The sequence below is a fragment of the Lepisma saccharinum genome, chromosome 4 (assembly GCF_977018435.1).
Source record: "Lepisma saccharinum chromosome 4, izLepSacc3.1, whole genome shotgun sequence".
NCBI lineage: Eukaryota > Metazoa > Arthropoda > Insecta > Zygentoma > Lepismatidae > Lepisma > Lepisma saccharinum.
In genome coordinates, this window is record NC_139232.1 from 110,645,678 (window position 1) to 110,660,847 (window position 15,170).

A 15,170-nucleotide genomic window follows, 5' to 3' on the forward strand; every position below is an offset into this window, starting at 1 on the left:
ATTTCTGTCAGCAATATCCTGGAGTAGTTGGTTAGATGACAGCACTTTCATTTTCTTACTGTTTTCGTCAAGATCGAAACATCGTAGGTTCAAATCCCACCCTTTCGTTATTATTTTTTCCTTTTTATTTACCGAGTACGAACTGTTCTAATAACGTAATATAATATTATATGATATTACTGTAAATATTTATGCGATGCATGCTCAATGGCGGCGATTGGGTTTCAAAACTGATGGGGCAAGGTGGGGGGGAGGGGGGAGAGTGAGGACAGTTTATTTCCCTTGGTAGATAATGTTTAGCATAGTGCTGGGTCATCTGCCCCTCCACACTCCATAATCGTCGCCACTGTGCATGCCTCAAGTAATGCTTCTACTAATGTTTTTAATCTTTCAGTGATTGGCAGGATTTTAGGAAATATTTTTTCTTTCATTCAGCTGTTATAAGTTAACACATATTAAAACTTACATGTCAACTTTCTGCATCCGGAAATGCTGGACATAAATCGCATAAATATCCAAGAAACGTAGATAAGCATTGTCGTCCAAAGCCGTATACTTCCCAAAAAAGATTTTGCAAAGAAGTAGGTTTGAACCCATGACCTTTCATTCCATAAGCAAACGATCCCCCTACACCACGCGGTTCACATTATTTTATGCACTCGGTTCGGATCTTACTTTAAACTGTAGGTACAGTCCCGATTAGCCTTACTATGCATAAAGTTGACTTAAAACACCAAATTAACCAATTCATCTCCTTTCAGAGTGGGCCTTCTGTGATATTGTAGTCGGCCAGCATCCGAAAATACAGTTCTGCTTCGCGTATACCAGAGTGTAATTGCATTTAATATTGTGACTAATTTTACTTTAAAACTACAGATTAAAGCGATAGTAGTGTCCAGAAAAAGAACCTCAAAGTAGATCTTCACATAAAGTATTTTAATCCATTGCCAAACGTTTCAGTTAAGAATAATATTATGCTTTTCCATTGACCGTATTTTTGATTCATGGTAAATTTGCTAAAAGGACCATTTCAAGAAATCTAAATATGTAAGTTTTACTAGTAAATGCATTTAAAATGCACGAAACAACAGGGGAGGAGAAAAATAAACCTCAAAAATAAGTCAAACTGCAACAAAAACTGTTAAAATTACTGACAAATAAACTAAAAGCCAAAAAAGGCCGAAAAATGCAAAAAAAATGTAAAATAGAAAGTGTTTTCCGGCTCTAACTGAAGGGAAACGGACATGATATCAGGTTTAGCATTGTTTTTAAGGGTCTGAAGAAAAGTTGATTTTTCATCAACTTCCGGACCCTAAGTAGTAATTATGACCATTGAAGAAGTTGGAGGTAACTTACTTAAAATTTTCTTGCTGAGGGATCGTATCGTCCCATATCTCCACTTCATAATAAAGAAAAACATCAAGTTCATATTTCGAAAATGACTTGGAGTTTTCCACCACGAAAATATGTTTTTCATAGTTTGAAGTTCGTTAGTATTATCTTTCAAGGTTTCAATTGTTTTAATTTCACACATATTTTATATTTCATACGTTCCTCTCTCTTTTCATACAGTATTTGGAAAAAAGCTGAAGTTTCTTGTCAAACGGGGTATGGTTCAAATGACTCCTTTTCGATCTCCTGTTCCCACTTTAAACAACCAACAAAATACTTCATAACTAAACGATTGCTTGTTCAAAACACGGAATTTTTACACAATTTACAAAATATGACAAAACGCCAACATACATGTTCAACATTTTCCCTTTCAGCGTTTCTCGATTTTATCTGAATTCGCTTCCTCATGAAAATTGCCACGAGGAAATTATAGATATGACATTATGTGTGAATTGGTTTCTTCAAACTGGTAGCAAATGAGCTACCTGGAGAAGAGGTAGCGTGCTTGATTCTTACGTGGGAGGTCGAAGGTTCGATTCTCCACCAAGGCAGGATTTTTTTCAGGAGTATATCGTTGGGTGTAAAGTTTATCCACCGTGCTAAGAAGTTAACATTGGTCTCTGTATTTCACGAGAGGAAAGGAAATAGTAAGAGAAAGTTATTTCGATGATAGGAGGAAGTTACATGCCACGAGGAATGCGCAGAATCAAGTTACATAGAGCTAAGTCTGTAATGGTGGTTTCGAATATTGCAAAGTTAGTGCGGAATGTTTGTTATATCTGATACTTGTACTTTCTGTTCAAAGAAGACAAACATTTTAGATACAAAGCAGTGACGAATTAACGATCATTATGAGGTTTTGAATTTTTTTTTGTCACTCACTATATAAATACTTATTAGTAGTTTCTTATCGAATCGGCCTTCGTCGCAATAACAATTTATTTATGTTAATTAGCGATTTACTATTAGTTTTAGGCGCATGGTAAGATGGTAGTGAGGGGATTGACAACAGTCATTACGAAGGAATGGCCATAAAATTACAAATCTTAGCAATTTGAACTCATTAAACTCTCTCCTACATTACAGTACTGCACTACATCACTACTTAACATAACTGTATATCTTTTTTTAGTATATCAAAATCAAATAATCAATATTTTAGGTATCAGTGAAGAACAAACAATAACATAACTTAAATAACATTACATTTTGCATCCTGAATACATGTATGTGATTTGTGAATTAATCATGATGTTTGTGTTAACACAACATATGAACAATAACTAAAAAGAAAAGTTTTAACTTTAAATCCTGGAAATCTCCAACTTCTAAATGGAAATATGCGTCCCTCAAGTGTGCATCGGATTCATTTTTTTTAAATATTCTAATATCAACGGTATCTGTTCAGCAAACAAAAAAAAAGAAAAAAAAGAAAGAAGAGAGGGTGGGATTTGAACCCGCGACCTTTCACGCTTGATGAAAAATTAGGAAAGCAGTACCTAACCAACTGCTCTACGTTAACTTAATGACGTTATACCCTTAAAAACATGTTGACGTTTATGAAGACTCCCACCTTCCTGTGTTTCAAGCACATTTTCTCGATAAGTCGTGTAAAATATATGTTTTTGACAACTGTTCGATATTATGCACGGTATTGTAAATAAAATGTCGCATAAACTCCTCACAAATTTGCTTCTTTCTGCACAAACTTGATGGCAATTTCCTCCAGGTGGAGAAAAACTCTATTCAGTGTTTCAAACCCCCCCAAATTTCAAGTCGAGCAAGCAGAATCGTAAATATCCTTCAAGGTTCTTTTTCCAATTTATTATTTCTGTTTGATTGTTTATTATAATAGCTGTTTATAGTTTCTAAGTTCATGGAAAGTGTTAAATTGAAAACCTATCACCGTAGCGTTTTTCGTCTAGTGGAAGGACCTACTCGAAGTTGGCTACTCTCACCTGGAGCTGAAGTGCAATGTTGCTAAGTTTACGATTTCGGGACTTAGAATTCTTTCGGGGCGGTCAAATAAGATGTTGCGAAGTGTACAAGGAATTATGTATGGCCTGAAATATCTGTGAAAACCTTTTCTCTTATGTTTTTCCTGTATTTTTACATGACTGTACAATAATTTGTTATTCATTTATTGTAAACTAATAACTTATCTAGCAGTGTGATTCATGATATTATAGCATAATGGTTAAAAATATACATTGTTACGACTGTAAATTTATACTTGTGTTGCAAAAAGTATAGATAATAATGAATAATGCCTAATACATACAACTATTTTGCAACACACATAAACAATACTGTATGATTGTAAAAGGTTATTTCATTTTTGAAATAACATATCACTGTTTATCTGTTACGGAAATCAACAAAATGTGATAAGACAAGAAAAACAAGAACTTCAAGAAACAAAAAAAAATATTAGTGTTGTTTACTTTGTGTGCATAATGATAACAAGAAATATTTTCTTGAGTTACAATACAAAATATAATACATTGATTGAAATATATAAAAAAACAATCTTTGTTGTATTAAATGTTAGATAAACAATGAAAGGATATGTAGTAAGTTTAACTAAACTTTGGTGTTCTGTTTTTTTTGTTCTTTTTTAATTCCAAAATTGTGTTTGTTGTTATGCAGTATAAACTCATTATTTTAACCATAAAATATAGAACATTAGATTTGATGCAAGCATTTGAAATGCTCAAAGTAGTTTTTTAGTCTTCACCTGTATCCTCTACGAAAATAGTTTTCTAGAAAATTTTGAATGTAGGAAAAGGCCAGAACATGGGTAGTAATGAGCATAGACCAATTGTATAAAATTGAATCAATATACATGAAAATAGGTAGATAAGTATAGAACTCTACATATAACTATCTATATTGTACAAATCAAAAATAAGTGCTACTTATATTGGTACCGTATGACAATGAGAATATTCACAGTGAAATAACCACTTTTGTTTAACCTGTATATACTTTGTATTGATAATGTTCTTTGTTCTTTCTTGCAAGTCATTTAATAGTAGGTTTCATTTAGGTTCAAATCTGCATTTTTACACGTGGTCTCCTTGAAATCATAGTTCCTTGCAATATAATGGTTAGTAATGGAAAACTTGTTGTCCGTGGGTGTGTGGTCTAAGGCGTAATGCTTTTCAATTCGTTGGGGACATGTGCTGGTTTGAGTCTCCTGGGGGAAGTTTTAACAACTTTTGTGTTACCCTGTCACGGTAACTTATAACAACAACCAGGGTCAGTGTGCTGACCACACGTCACCCCTTAACTGGATGGACGATCTTCCACCTCGGCAGGTGGGAGTAAGGCCAGCAGTCTGTAATTAGGCCCTGGCTCTGTCGGACTGTTGTGCCACTGGTTGAGTTTTTAATGGAAAACTAGTTAGAAAGTTACGGTTAGTAGAAGTAACTATGCAAGTTTACAAAAAGAAGGCAAATATTATTTTAAAATGTGATCCAAAATGACCAAATTGCAACACAACTAGAAACCAAACTGGAAACCACAAGTTTTTCAAGGCTATGCTGTTTGGGAGACCAATACTCAATCCTAATGCAATTTCTGCCATATGTTCAGAACACTATTAGCTGGTTCAACAACTAGATAATCATGTGACTGGTTAGCTGATGAATTTTGCGTTAGAGAAAATAAGTTCTATATTATAAATTTATTTTACAAAATGAAGTTCTTGAATTACATATTTCCGTTCATAACAGCAATAGCAATGTGTCAGAATTGTACTTTCAGTTACAAACTATTAGCAGAAATATCGAATCAGTAATAATTGGCAGTTTTACTATGTTTTTTATTAGTAACTTTTCAATCACTTTCAATTTTCATAAGTACCAATTTATCTGTCCCATCACCACCACCAAATACAAACTCAGTTCTTAGGAAAATTAACTGCATTTTTCATATTTAAGAAACAATATATTTATTTTACATTAATAAACTATGTGAATACTAGCTTTTCTACTGTTACTAAAAACAATAAGATCTATTGCATGCCATGTAGTGTATGAAATAGGCAACGCAGCTGATATAAAGACTGATTATTACAACAGGAAAAGTATATATTGGAGACCATAGCAGGATTTATATCAGCAATTAGTAAACAGTAGTCAGTTTTATATACAATTTTCTTAATATTTATCAAAATAACAATCAAGAAAAAACATTACAGGTAGTGACAAATTACAAGCTACTTACAGAGATATTGATATATGAAATTAACAGCAGTGTTTCAAATCATTATCGGCCAATCTGATTAAGAAGCCCTTGATATGTACACACGAATTATTCAGCAGGTTGCTGAAGGGGATGGAAGTATAATTTATAAAAGACTGATGGCCGAGAAATGGTAGGCCAGTTTTTTACAGAACAAATAAAATCTTGTCCTTGTTGCGTGCATGTCACTAAAACCTGCCAACATGTTTTACCTGCCATTGTTTCTTTATGTATACTTGTGCGCTTTCTGCCATTACGTATATATTGTGATGTAAATAATTTATTATTGAAAAACTTCATGAAACTTGATAGTGTCTTAAACCCAGTTAGGTTTGTTAATTTCAATGTAATGTTAAACCATGTTGGTAATTCAGTGTATAAATGCTGCTGATAGTAATTCTTGTTTGTGGACAATGTTGATAACGAAAAATGTAGTAGGGCCTATCAACATAACAATTAATGTCTATAAATGAATATTGTATTAATGATCATATACTTTCTCTTGGCCTAATTCATATTATACACGTAAGCTTAGATTAATTGTGTTGTCACCTTCGTTTTGCATCTGTTGTAATGCTCTCTGGTTAAAGAAAAGAGTGAATTTCTTCGCACTGCAAGGTATTTGGTATTGTTCATATTATGATTGATATGATATGATGTTCAAGTAACAGAGTGCCTTTTTCCAACTGTGTGTGCATGTATTTATTTGAGGATAATCTCAATAACACAGTTTTATTATTTTCTGTTATTGTTACTACATTTTACTTCTTCCATATTATTCACTCTTCTGCATTGTTCTTCAACAATACTTTATGGAAAAATAACTTTACAAATCTAGCCTGAGATTGTGATAGGTAGATGTATTAGAGAAGGTTTTCTCGTATGAAGTATTTATTGGAAGTTGTACTTGGCAGTGAGTAGAAGGGACAACAATGTAAGCTTTAGTACCAATAATATTTCTAGTTTTGTGTTAACAATTTATTGGATGAGAAGGTATGGAACTACCTTTACACATGTAGTCTAAATTTTGAAATTGCTCGATATGCTACGTGCATGGCAAATCTTTATTTAAGTAACATTGTTTTTGCAGCATTCTAAAGGTTAAAAATTAGAAATGCTGGTTGAAGATCAGAACACTGTATTGTAAAGTTTTAAAGGGTCCAACTTTTCGCACACTTTTTTACTGAGAGCACTAAACCTTATCTGCCTAACACAATCATTAGTATGGGAAATACATTGAAGCCTGTTAGGCAGGTAAGGTTTGGTGCTTGCGAAGTGTTGTTTTATTGTTGCATGGTGCACTGAAGGGAGTTTACGTGTGCAAAAAGTCAGACTCATTTGTGAAATCATCACAATTGTTACTATGTGAGGGTTTTTCCTCATACTTTTGCATGAGGTGAAGTAGTTATTGTTATTGAAGATAAGTTAACCTTAGTGGCATATCTCGAATCAGTCTTATTACATTGGCCAATTTAGGACTGAATTGGCGTTAATAATTTTGTAAACAGATTATTTTTCAAAGACGTCCGTGTAAACTGAGCGAAATGAGAAGTTATTGTTATTGTAACACACTCTTCTCACTGTTTTTGCATCCAATGTTTAAAGAGTATTATTTTTTTATTATTTTCTTGGAAATGCTTCTAACTTCTTCAGTATTATACTCCAGTTCTTTTCGGTACTGTCTACTTTTTGTGATGTTTTTGTTAGGAATTGCTGGCAAGTTAGTCTGTGATAAACATGGTATGAGAAATGGTTGGCTACACCACATATGTAAATGTTTACAATTTTTGTATGTTACGTACTATATTCATAAGTCCTGGCATTTCGCACACCCTCCCCTCTTTGTCCTGCTCAATTTCATGGAACTGTAATAAACATATAAAAGAACTTGAGGAATAAATATGTTTGCTCATATTTAAAGCTACTACGACCAAATACTTCTGTGTTTTGTAAATTTTTCAGTCTTAATATTTGCTCATATCAAAATTTGGCAATGATGTGCCACTTCCATCATCAGTATTAAGAGATTAGGATGTCTAATTAGTAATAAAAATCATATCAGTGAAACCAGATGACAATCAATGGCACAAATTTAATCATTGGAAATAGGATCACTGTAGACATGGGTTTAGATTTTGAGTAATATTGCAGTGGAAAATGAAATGTTGAAAATTATAAAATTGAATCTCCACATTGAAGTCAGTTGGTAGGCATATACATTAATAATGCATATTTTGTCAACTAACTTTTTGGCCACCCTGTATTTAACTTTACAAAGTTTTTCTCTTTCTGACAGTAATTAATTGATTCTGTACACATTTTAATGTTGAGAAATTAATGTCGAGGTAAGCCCAGGGAAAATGTATGAGATAGAAAATTTTCGATTAAGTAAAATAAAAAAAATATTGCTCACATTACATGCACATGCTGATAGAAGTACGAGAGGGAAGAAAAGCTTAAATACATATTAAAAATTGCATCCAGACAGGGTTTAATAGAAAGTTTTGAGAAAATTAATTAAAATGCAAAAATTCCACCAATCCAGACACTTGATATTAAAATCCCAAATTGCAACTGCTTTTAGGGCATGCTCCGAAAGTAGCATGAATTTAATGCATTAAACAAGTTATGGCCTGGGCATTCCTTTGGTCGATTTTCATGCAATACGTGAAGCTTGTTCTCACACAATGCATACGCATGATAGCTTCAAATTTCATTGTTTCGGAAAATTCAATTTAATTTGAACAGAGCAATTTGAAGCAACATGCACAAGAGATGTATACTCAAACTGTTCTTAAAATGTTATTATTCTATTCTATTCTAATGTTGCCCCAGTAGAGTTTATTTCTGCCAGAAGGATGCCATCTGGAAAATTTCTTTAAAACAAAACACTGCCATTGATACTTTCATGTAGGGCATTGCTTAAGTTCATGAAATAATTGGTTTCACCAGGTTCACGGGCCTAGTTGGCTTCATTGAATTAGTTTGTTTTGTTAAGATTTAAGGAACACACCCTTAGTGAGCTTGATAGATGGATATAATAAAATATTTAAATAGTTAAATTGAGAAGGCTAATTTTCATACTGAGAACTATCTATAATACAGTAAGAACTACATATCCCGGAACCTCTATAAGAGGGAAAAAAAAGTCCCCAGAAGGGACTGAAAATGACCTGGTTAAGGCGGAAACATCCTTAATGTGGAAATGGAACACCATTTAAAGACCAACAAGATGTTATTTTCAGTAAGACCAAAATTTCTTCCTTTATTTTTTTCGCTCGCAAGAAAACAATGCAATATTGTAAGTGGAACATGCCTCTGTTGCCACTCGCTTATCGGTAACATTGTAGATATGAAAGAATGCGCTACAATACTCAGGTGTTACGATTCCGTTTCTCTTTCATCTCTTCCCTCTTTCTCCACCTTTCTTAGTCTATTTCTCCTCTGTTCTTTTGTCATCTTTCTATTTTTCTTATCTCTCGGTTTCTTTCTTTTTTTTTCACTTTTATCTCAATCTTTCTTCACCTCTCTTATTCCATCTTTCAATCTTTCTTCTTACAATACTGTAAAAAGTGTACCAACATGTTGTGTAGTTACATAATTGTAATCTCTGCTTATTGTGACTGTGTCACATTTTTGTTCATGTACGTACATGCATTAGTACTCTACATTATACTCGTAAGTAATTCGAAATGTAAATCTGTCTCTCCATTATTTCCTGCAGCGCTCTATACTGTATTTAAAGTCAATCCTGTATAAGAAGGAAAACTGTTAAGACAGAAAATTTTGCTCGGAACCATCATGTTCCAGGATAGACAGGTTTTACTGTATTATATTATTTCAATCTTTCAAGCATACCTTTGAATTTTAATAGTTTCAAAAGCTCATTTCAGTCTTGTAAATTTGTCTTAGTGATGTAATGCACTTGCCTTATTCTGTCAGTTAAAAATTACCAGTTAATATTAATAAGTAATTTAGTGTAGAAACTCAAATTTGGAACCTTCGTAGTTAAGATTGTGAGTTACATGCTTGGTCATATTAATGTGTGTATAAAGCAATCACTTAATTGGGTTAAGAATGCAAGCATTAAAATACATATCAAAACAAAAGTGATATTATGTATCAAATCAAGCAGCTCATTGAAAAGCGAAATCTTTTGGTTCATTTATTGTGATACATCAGATTGATGAGAATAGTTAATTTTTCTTTTTTTTCTTTTTATTGTTGACAGTTTCATCTTAAAATGGCCTTTTGTACTGTATCACAGTAGATAGATAGTGGAATGAAATTACAAGCAAATACATATGTGACTTGTCTGATCTGATTTGGTCTGTTAGTCTTGCATTATGCTTATCAACAGTGCTCAAAGTGAGGGGGGATGCATGTGGAAATTTTTTTTAGCAAATCATCCCTCCAACTGTCTCATTGTTGCCATGGTAAACCATAGGAGCATCCCCCCCAGGTAACCACATGGTTTGACCAAACACCTCCCCAGCTAACATTTTCCGCCACAAGCACTGCTTACCAACCTTTAGTCCATACAAATTCCTGTGTTGAATTAGTATCTGCTGCAGTGTTTCACCCTGTTGCTTTCGTATAAGTATTTTCTTGAATATCATTGTTGCTATGACTCACTTTTAGCAAAAGTTATCAAGTGGTGAAAATATAAGTGTTTCGTAATGTTTTTTGGGGGGTTACAAACTTGCATTTCACATGGGCTAGTGGACTCAACTAGATAAAAGAATAGCTCAGTTTTTGTGTCCACCTTGGATGACATGGCACAGATTGAAAGCTGTGACAGTATCAGGTAAAGACAAACCTCATCATGGAAGTGGAAAAATCTGTTTTGCACTGCAACTGAGTCATAAGAAACATTTGCAATATATCTGGAAATGTAATATCTATTACTGTGTTGTCTGCAGAAGAGAAGGAAAAAGCATTATCCCCACAATAAATATCAACACACACAGCAGCTAATTTCACAAGTACACTAATGCAGATACAAGCATGATTGCAATCTACAGTTGAACAATATATGCAAGAAACTATTTTGGTTCTTTTGTTTCATCAAATGAAGCCAATGTATAATACAATTTTGAAACCCTGAAGGTCTTGGTTTGAGAAGCATAGTAGAGAAGATACTGTTGGCATTTTCTCAAATATCCTTCGTTAGAAATTCAAGACCCTTAATTCAATTGAAGTGGTGTAGCCAACATGAAATGTCCATTTTTTGAATAACAGACAATAATTCCATCTTTTGGTCCTTCCCTGTGTAAATTTTAGGAATCATACCACACTTATTGTGTAAAAAAAAAAACCATTGAACCTCACTTATTGTATTATTGTGAGAGAATCTCTGTTATACAATCTGGAGTATCTTGTACTGTAATTTCTGAAAAAAATATATATGAAACACAATAAAGAATTTTCATGCGATATAATGATTTACTTACTTTCTGTTTGTTTACGTGTGTGATATATATATGGCAGGAAATGCAGAGTGACTCACGTGGATTGGCCCGCTTCTACCCAGTGCTGATATCAGGTGACAGACCAGGCCCATAGCTAGAATTGATCTCCATGGGGGGGGATAAAATTTAGAAATATGCAAATACTACACTTTTTTCTATATCTTCTAAAACATCTAATTGACTGCTACTAACACCATCCCTTAATACACACTACAGTGTGGCCAGAAAGTCCCTTTACACCCGAACTAAATGCGTGTAACAAGGTAAGATATTTAAGATTTTTACCTTGGCTGCCTCGAAGTCCGGACCTTACGACACCAGACAATGCCCTGTGGGGTATCATCAAATCACACGTCAGGAAGAAGCGGTACGTGGACAATGATGCTCTACGGGCAAGTGTGCTTGAAGCCTTCCAGCTTGTGACGCTGCAGCTGCTAAAGCAGATGAGTAGGAGGACATGGAGTCGTATCAAGCTGTGCAGGGATCATGGAGGTGCACATACGGATGTTTTGGACAACTAACTGTCAATATTATTAATGTAGGGATGAAATAAGTGGGTGTAAAGGGACTTTCTGGCCACCCTGTATACTATTTTTGATGATACAGGTATTTATATAGAACATGTAGAATTGTACAACATTCACTTCAGTCATAATGCCTACCATACTCTGACCGAAGCAATATAACTCCTCTTCATTTCCAAAACTATGGATCTGTTGGCATTTGATGCAGCTGTGGAAGGAATGTGGATGATGACGTTACAGTCCCAGATATTTGTCAAACGAGAGGCTGCAACAGGGGCAGGGAAGTTATAGATAAAGAAGCTCCCCTATGAAAGAACTTTCTAAAGTCTAGAGAATCTTCTAAATACTTTCCGGTACTTAGACTTCTGCTCACAAACAAGATGAACAAATGTAATAGCCGCTCTTCATGTTCTGTGAATTTATCCCTCGCGAACTTGTGAACAAAATAATATATGCTGTCTACATTGTCACTCTTCACCTCAAAGAAATTAGAATACAAAATAGTTTCACCTAATGGCAAGGGGGCTGGCGGCCCTACCAGGGGAGCCTGAGCCCCCTCTGGCCCCTGCCTGACTATGGGCCTGTGGCAGACAAGGTACTAGTTACCTGCGACTGGCATGACAAACCCAATGGTCAATCATGGGATGCTTGGCATTCGAAATTTTGAATCATCATGATACCCTCATATTTGCCTGGGGGCTTACAGAAGTCACATTCAGTTTATGCAATCATGCACTGTACAAATGAGGAGGAGGATACTTAAAATGAAGGATTTGTCCAGCATAGCCAGGACTTTTTGTGGGAGTTGTGCCTAGTGTTTGATAAAATGCATTGGAAAATTCTTAGGGAAAAATAATACTGAAATATCTGGCAATGTATCTGTCATTGTGTATATAATTGTGACTACAGTTTATTTATAATTTTCCCTGAATATAATCAAATACAATAAACTCGCATATCAGACCCATACAGCACAAATGTCCAGGAGACATCTAATAATGGATATCGTCTGGGTATTTTTGACCAAAGTTCTCAATATGCAACAGAATCCTGGACATATGTTTCATTGATATTCTGTGGATAATTTTTGAACATCAGTGCTGTGGTGTTTATGTAAACAGGGCATAATCTGGACTTCCTATTCACATGTAATTCATGATAAGCAGAGTGTGTACATATTTTGAACTTATTCTTTTCTGCTATGGGCACTGCAACTTGCTCAGTACAAGCTGGCCTTGCACACATGTGTGACTTGCTGGGTCAGACAATGGACCTATTCATGATTCTGCTCCTTTGGGTGATACTTGCAAGTTGTATGACTTGAGACTGAAACCTGATTCCCAACATATACTGAATGATTAGACGGTACAAATGAATCTTTCCGAGGATGTCAAAACATTTATGCAAAATAATCTAACAGTTATTTTAGTGGTTTTTATTTTATCCGCAACATTTCGTCCTGGTTTCCCAGAACTTTTTCAAGCTACACCAAGATATTCATACAACAACACAACCTCATATGGCTAGTCACTCTATACAATCTATCTATCTATCTTCTGAGGAATGAATAACTTGTATGTATGTATATCTTGGTGTAGCTTGAAAAAAGTTCTTGGAAACCAGGACGAAATGTTGCAGATAAAATAAACCAAAAACCACTAAAAATAACTGTTAGATTATTTTGCATCTACAAAAAGTGGTTATGCAAACCTTTAAGAAGAACATAGATGTCAAAACATTATTAATATGTGGACATATATTGGATAACCCATGGATATCCAAAGCTGGATATCTAATGGAAATCCATTCGATATCTGATCTGGACATTGTGGATATCCCTTGGAGATTTGTGATGTATGGGGATTTTCATGCTGTTCGTCACAAAATATGTGCAAAATGTGGTAAGTTCACTAGAGACACTAAACATCTTGTAAAAATGCTACATTTGTATTATTTCAAGACACTGTATAATGAAAAATGTATTAGCATGTTATTTATCCACTTATAAGTAATTGTGGAAAGTAAGATTTCTGCACAGGGAGTTGGGGGTAGTTTCAATTACATTCCATTTCATATGAAAACAAGCAAGAACCTAATGAACAATAGCGAATATCATTTTCCAGTTCAGCAGCCCAGAATGTATTTTTAAATAGGCTGCTTTTGTTTCTGTAAAACATTGTAAGACAGTGGAGTTTGGCAAAATTTCAGGAGGTGCCTGAACCCATGCCTGACTTATGACCGTGGTTCAGTTACTAAAGATGTTGGTGCAACAGACAAAATTTGTCTCTTGAGGTAGGCACATCAGAATCCACTCTATGCTCAGATATGCTAATCGGAACCAGGACTACAGTTTAGTGTAATCTGAACCACTGTGCAGTGTGCTTTCACAGCAGGCGCATGCCCACAGGAAGGGCAATTGCCCCTCCCAACTGCCACGATATATTATGATGCCTAATAATTTTTGAAGACTTAAATGCTCTGTCTGATCACTAAGTTTAACAAACTCGACAACATTTTATTTAAAAGTTTGATTTACATTTCTCTTTATACTCATTGGCTAAACGAACCTGGACCTACAATTTAATTTGGATACGAACCCTGTGCAATGTGCCTCAAAAGGGGACGAACCCAAGACCCCTTGAGATAATAGATTTTGGTTTCCTTTGTTTATTCACTTTACTCCCAATATCTGATCAATTCAGATTGCAGGGAGGAATTATGATGACACACAATAATAATCTACTCCACCATGACCCTATTTTTGCATAAAACCGTGCAAGTGTAGCTTAGAATTGATTCTTGGTGAGGTGAGGCACACACTGAAATTCGCCCCTACCAATTCTAAATTCTGGATCCGCCACTGCTTCACAGGAGCTTGAACCTGGAACTCTTGATTACAAGGTGACCGTATTATCACTGTGCAAATGGGGAGAACCTCTTGTCACATATTTACCAATAATTTAGGAGCTAATTGATGTGTAGTTCAATTGCAACTTGGAGTTGAACTCTTGCTTCAGCACCCGTAGAATTATCTCCGTTAGAATCTTTGTTGTAGTCCACTGAATACTCAGATGGGCTAATCGAACGTGGACCTACAGTTTAGACTTAGAATGAGATTCGAATGACTGTGTAAGTCCGGGATTCAAACCAGGAACCATTGATTACTAGGGGCGTACGGCGTCTGGACGGGAAATTTTTTTAAGTCCCGACATTCGGGATGGGAAATTTTTTTAAGTCCCGACATTCGGGACGGGAAAAATTCGAAATTTCCAGAAGCTCTCTGTTTTTGCATTTCTGGTACAAAAACTAACATATTTCGATAAGTTGAGGACATTTACAATGCAGAAAACGTCGAAAATGAACGACTTTTTAAAATGACCATTCGGTATTTCCCGACTACTCGGGATCCCGAAAAGTCGGGAAGTCATTTCCCGAACTCCCGATTTTTTGGGATCCCGCACACCCCTTTTGATTACAAGAGGACAGCGTTAGCACATTGCCATTGAGAAGGCCTTTCCTACCTCGGAAACAC